This window comes from Coenobita brevimanus, chromosome 73 (assembly GCF_032717465.1).
Source record: "Coenobita brevimanus isolate Jiangsu-jjx chromosome 73, ASM3271746v2, whole genome shotgun sequence".
NCBI classification, from domain to species: Eukaryota; Metazoa; Arthropoda; class Malacostraca; order Decapoda; family Coenobitidae; genus Coenobita; species Coenobita brevimanus.
The window spans coordinates 24497803-24504285 of NC_137026.1; positions in this window are offsets into that span (position 1 = coordinate 24497803).

Here is a 6483-nt window from a genome sequence, read left to right on the forward strand (position 1 = left end):
TCCAATTTTGTAGATTTAAAGTTTTTACTTCATCTGTAATTTGTGTTAACAATGTCAGTCTTATTCATTCAAGATAAGACTGAATCCTGGACATCAGATGATAATGACAATACCTAGTAATATAATTCTGGTACATGGTGTACATGGAATCTTATCAGTTACCAACCCATATTGGTATACGGCTATATGGTTTTGTTGTTGAAATAATGGACATACGAGGTTATCACGGGTCAGCTTAGTAAAGGCATGTGTTATTTAGCTGACAAAGTTCTTACTTGATGTATGTGTAAGATTTCGTGTATGTGAAACGGTTTTCACGAATATGAGATACTTTGAGCGTGTGTAGTTTCATTACTTTGATAAATTCTGCACCGCCCTTTGGTTCTTGCATTTGTTTTTTATCTGTTGACGAAAGGAATGCCATGTTCATGATACGATCAGTCATTGACAAGGGTTGAGGAGTTAGGAGGGAATTGAAGATGAAGGGAGATGAGGTAAACTAGTTAGAGATGTAAGAAGGAATCAGGGAGGGTTAGGGGAGAAAAGACTGTGAAATGTGGAGCCAGAGCGAATGAGAGTGAGCAAGTGGAAAGAGAACTTGAAATGAAGGAAATGTGGAATAACAGAGATATAAGGGGAACCAGTAAGACACATTGGAAGTAATGAACAGGTTCGAGAGTAGAAGATCGACACTGAATTATAAGAGAAAGAATTAGTCCCGCGGGGATTTCTTGACGTAGATGATATTACTTCCAGCTTTCGGGTTTATGAGAGAACCGCTTTTTCTTCTAAATGTCTGATTTCAGGCTCTCTCCCGTAAGAAATATTGTTTTAATTTTGTAGAGGTTGGGGCTTATGTTCTTATGGCCTGAGCCAAGATTAATATTTCAGTCTCCCCGGCCATTCATTCCCCCATTCTTACCTGACAGGGCCTCTCTTTACCGCTCTGTATTTTGCTCGCCTCTCCTTATTGAAGTAGAAGTAAATGGTTTGGAGTTTCTTCTTCTTTCTCTGAGTGTATCATTATATATACGATCGTATTATTGTACTTGACTTCCTTCTCTTCCAGTTCTTTCCCCCTGTTCGTCCTCCATAGGCCGTTAGGAACTGCAAATGACCCTGACTCTTGATATTTATATAAATAAAGCCGTTATTAGGGTGTAGTATCATTAAGACTTAATCTGATGGTGATGGTGATATCTGCTTCTGCCTTACCTCATGCCATGTTTCCAAACGTTGGAAGGTCTTCAGGTGTTTTGTATCAGCAAAATTCTTCCTCCCTGTTGGCCTCAAGCCTCGGTCGTGACAGTGTTATCCCTGTGCTCTGTTTCAGGTGTTAGTCTTGGTCGTCCCAGCGAGTTCCCTTGGCATCTGTTCTGGCACACACGACTGCAATAGTTTTTTTGCACATGCTGCTGTGGCCTTGGTTCACTCGTTCACTTGTTTAGCGTTAAAGGGCCAGACAGAGTAGCCTAGCCCCAGACTCCTGTGCTCTTATTGGAACAGGGAAGGATGGGTCCATTAGCCTTTCAAGTGCTTAGTTTCCTTCCAGTTCAATCATCTCCATCGCTTCTCGACATGTCATTGTTTATGTATGCTATATTCTCAGCCATTTTCAACATATTTCTTCCAAGTGCTTTTCGTCCGTCCTGATCAGGTGTTCTCATCGCTCGTCTCCCTAATATTGTTGTGTATGTTATGTTCACTGTCAAGATCAACATTCAGTACATCATTTTTTTCTCATAAACTGTAGAATTTTCGTCCTAACCAAATTTCTTCTGTTTCTTATTCCCCATTCTTGTTTTCTTGGCGATTTTAGCATGTGTCATTATAATCACGTTTAAACGAGATTCTTTTCTCTGTTGCAGGTAAGAACTAAAATGATGACAGTGAAGGATTTACTCGGTATACGTAAGTATGATTATTATTGTTCTTGTAACATTGTAGTGGAATCAGTTATGTCCAGTAACGAGCACGTTGGCACAACATGGGACAGTAGCGTGTGGTTGTTCCAACCAGGGAAATGTATTGCTTCATGATTAATACTGCTTTGGTCTCTAGTACAGATGCGGTTCTGCGTTAGAGTTGTGTTGTTCTGATAGAGGCCTTAGGAACAGTGATACTGACTGGCCATCAAACGAAGTTCAACGTTTTCAACAGAAGTCAATCCTTAATTTTTGCCTACCTTTTCCTCAGGCTTCTTGCTGGTCTCGTTTCTCATCACATTCCTTTCATTTCTCGCTCAGCCATTTGCACCTCCTCTTTACTACAGCCCCACCTTCTACTCCATTTCCTCCCTTTTTTATTCCTTCTTTCTTTTAAGACCACGCCTTCGCATCCATTTCCCCTCTTTTTAGAACTACTCCTACTGACTCCCTGTTCCTCTTTCTTTCCCCTCACTCTGTATCCTGTCTCCTTTCCCTTCTCCCTGTCCTTCTGTCCTTCCCCCTCTCCGTCCCCCTCTCCCTGTTCCTTTTTCCTTCCTCTGCTACTCACGGCCTGTTTCTCTCTCCCTTTTCTCATTCCCTGTCCCTCTCTCCGCCCCCTTACTCCACGTCCCTCTTTCCTCTCCCTTACTCGCAGTCCCTCTCTCCTTTCCATTCTCCTTCTCCGCACTCCTTCCCCTTTACCCTTTCCATCTCTCCTTCCCCCTCTCCCTGTCCCTCTCTCCTCCCCCTTGCTCCCTGTCCCTCTCTCCTCCCCCTTGCTCCCTGTCCCTCTCTCCTCCCCCTTGCTCCCTGTCCCTCTCTCCTCCCCCTTGCTCCCTGTCCCTCTCTCCTCCCCCTTGCTCCCTGTCCCTCTCTCCTCCCCCTTGCTCCCTGTCCCTCTCTCCTATCCCTTGCTTCCTGTTCCCCTCTCCTCCCCCTTGCTCCATATCCCTCTCTCATCCCCTTTGCTCCCTATCCCTTTCCTCTCCATTGCTCCCTGCCCCTCTCTCCTCCCTCTCCCTTCCTGTCCCTCACTCCTCCCCCTCCATCCCTGTCCCACATTCTTCACCCTCCCGGTCCCCCTCTCCTTCCTTTCCCTCACTCCCTCTCCCTCCTTCCTCCCCCTCACTCCCTGTCCATCTCTCTTCCTACTCACTCCGTCTCCCTCTCCTCCCCCGCACTCATTGTCCCCCACTCCTCCCCCTCACTTGCTGTCCCTCTTCCCTCCCCCTCTCTCCTCCTTATCACTCCCTGTCCCTCTCTGTAGCTTATGACTTTCCTCCCATATACTCCGTTTTACTTGTTCACTGATCCTCCATGCTAAGAGTCTCATCCTGCGTTGTGAGGACTGGACTACAAGTGAGGTGTGGTTGGCTGTCTTTTCCTCTCCTCCCTCCTTGTTCTGAATCATAGTCATTACTACTCCACCCACCTTCAGTTTGGTCGTGCAGTAAGACACGGTGTTTAATTTTGCTGCCTTGGAAGGTTTTAGTCAGGATATTAATGATAACTGGGTGTTTTTGAGTAGGAAGAAGTCTTATAGCGTAGGCATAATAGCATTCATTCTGTACGAGTAAATTTTTACCATCTTTTGTAAAGACGCTAATGAGTGTTATGGCGTCTTTCCTATTCTTCATGTTTGTTGGCTAACATCGTCGTTGTCGTTGCTGTTCGTCTATATCAGATGTTGCTGCATTAATGCACCAGTGGAGGAAGGCCACACCTAACTTCTCCTCTGACCATTACTTGTTACCATGTCTCATTACCCTTACAGAAAATTATGGATTTCTTCCCTACATCAGGTTCTTTGTCTTTCATATAATGTTACCCTCTTTCGTTTGCCACAGTAATACTCACCCTGTATTATAATTTTCTTGTATGTAAAATCAATTTACGAAAGATAGTGAGCTTCTCTCCCTCCCTCCTTATATGTAAATGAATCATTTTACGATAGACACTGAGCTTCGCTTCCACCCTCCTTATATGTAAATAAATCAGTTTACGAAAGATAGTGAGCTTCTCTCCCTCCCTCCTTATATATAAATAAATCAGTTTACGAAAGACATTGAGCTTCTCTCCCCCCGTTCTTCCCTCCACCACTTGCCTCTCCATCATCGTCTCCCCGCCCCCCTCCCACCGTCCGGCAGTTTTGTTTCCGATCATTAGGTAATTATCCACACTCGCCTGACGGCTGGGAGGGTTGCACTGAACTATGACCTTTACCACAGATATCAAGACCCTTGTGGCCCTACCAGGCATCCGTGAAGTGACACAAACTGTATGGTAGCTTTATAAAGTATTCAGAGCAACACACGTGACTGGTAGTGAGGCACCAGGTCCCACCATCAGGTAGGTCATACAACTCATACAAGGGTACAGCCACATCCTTTTTCCACTTCAGTGTTACAGCTTCACTCATACACAGTTCCTATCACTTCCTCAACCACTACTTACAGGACCGTTTTATATTCATGATATTTCCCTGTCATTTTATTCTGTTGAATATTTTATTAACTTTTAACACGACATGTCTTTCCGAGGTTGAAAAAAATTATCAGAAAGTAGAAAGTGTTATATATAAATAGACGTCGTCGGACTGTATTGTTTTGGTAAATAATTGCAGTCCCTTCACCACATTTTCACATTTCTGCACATAGCCTACCTAATCAACATTCACTGTCTTCCTTTCCTTTACATACAATATATTCATAGCATTCATCACTGTACAGTTGACGTACTCTAGGACATTACACTCCCTCTGTGTTGACCACAGATCTTAGTCACATCAACCATTCCTTCTCTGTTGTAATTCCTGTAAGGCAATGGTAATGGGCTGGATATTAGGTCAAGACATTCAGTGATGTGGAAGAAATTCTGACAAAAAATATTTTCTGGTCTGAGCATCAGCTGGTGGATATGGTTGTTGTGACATGATTTGATTTGAAGTCATGTGTAGCTGAGCATATTTTCCTACGAATACAAGAAAGAGCATTTGAGATTTGTTGACCAGAATTCCTTTATCTTGCTTAGAGGAACAGAAAGGAAGTTGGAGTTATGCCCTTTGGACTTGCCACGGCCAGCATAGGGGAGGAGGAGAATGGGAGCTAGACGGCACAGACAAAAGGATGAACGTTGGAGGAAGGGGAGGAGGGAATTTAAAAACAAGGAAAGTTTTTTTTTTTTTCCTTCTTATACTGACACTAATTAGGCAACGATATATACTGTAACAAAAAAGGAGTGTCCCTGACATGGTGTTTCATATCGAAAAAACAAATCCCATACTACCCCTTGCAGAGGAAGAAAGGAATGAGAACAAAGGAACTAGGGAGAAGAATGCGGCTAAGGGAGGAAGGGTGTGGAATTAGAGGAATTAGGGTTTGACGGTTGGCTGAAAGGGGTAAGGAACAAGAGGAACGAGACCAAAGGAAGATAAGTATAGAGCAGAGAGTGAGTGATGCTTCATGTTAGGTTACAGTATAGCATCACAGCGGTGTGGAAAAAAAATCAGAGTGCTTTGTATTCAGTCGGCTTCGTATATTATAACAAAGTGTTCCAGACCTACCGTATGCAAATTTCTGTTGCATTTTGCAGTTCCCTGTCGCATACTCTGTATAAAAGTTCCCTTCCCCTCCCGCCATCCCCTCTCTCACAGTGCAGAACGCTGAATTGTTAAACTTCAGTACAAGACTAAGCACACCGGGGAACGATTTTACTGAAAGCATTGCAGGAGTGGGTAGAATATGGCAAGAATAACCGACACTGACAAATAGAGCGTGAAATAAATATTCACACGCACAGTATGTCAGAGCAATGATACAAGACACTGTAACATAACGGGTTCACAAGGGAATACATAGGGATGGGGAAGTGGAAATGAATATTAAAACAAATGTCTGAGTGACAAGGAGTCTGAGGCTAAGGACATCCGGCAAGAGGATGCGACTGTCCCTCAAAACACCATGACGAGCAGTTAAGTATTGACATAACCCTGTAATTAATAAACGATGCGGTCTGAACTGGACTTTTAGTGGACAAGCTTCAGTATGATAGCAGAAAGGGTGAGATGTGAAAATGTTACCTTACAAATTTTCATAGATTTCTTTTGATAATTTTTGGGTGTGAATACATACCGTGACCACAGCTGGATGGCAGTTCTGTTGCTTCACAGGTCCCTCTTTTAGAGTTTATTATCTCTTCCTCTCTGACAATATTTTTGCCACATATACTTGTCATTGTACTCGTATATCATCCACAGGTATTTTTGTGCTGTATTCCAATTTCTATTCATTACATTTTCCAGCTTTTCCTGGATGGATTCCACCTTACATAAGTGCTGGTCAATCTTTCCGGCCTGACAGGGATTATTTTTGTTTTAGTCTCTGTTCCCCACCTTGCCTCACCATGCCTCCCAGTACCCCTTCTCTACCTTCCCGTTTTACTTCCTGTCCTTCGTTTTACTTCATTGCACATCTGTTTTCTCTTTTCATATCCTTCTTGAAGACGGATATTTTCTAATGGCCCCGGTGCCAGAAGTCAAGAATGATATCAATGGCAA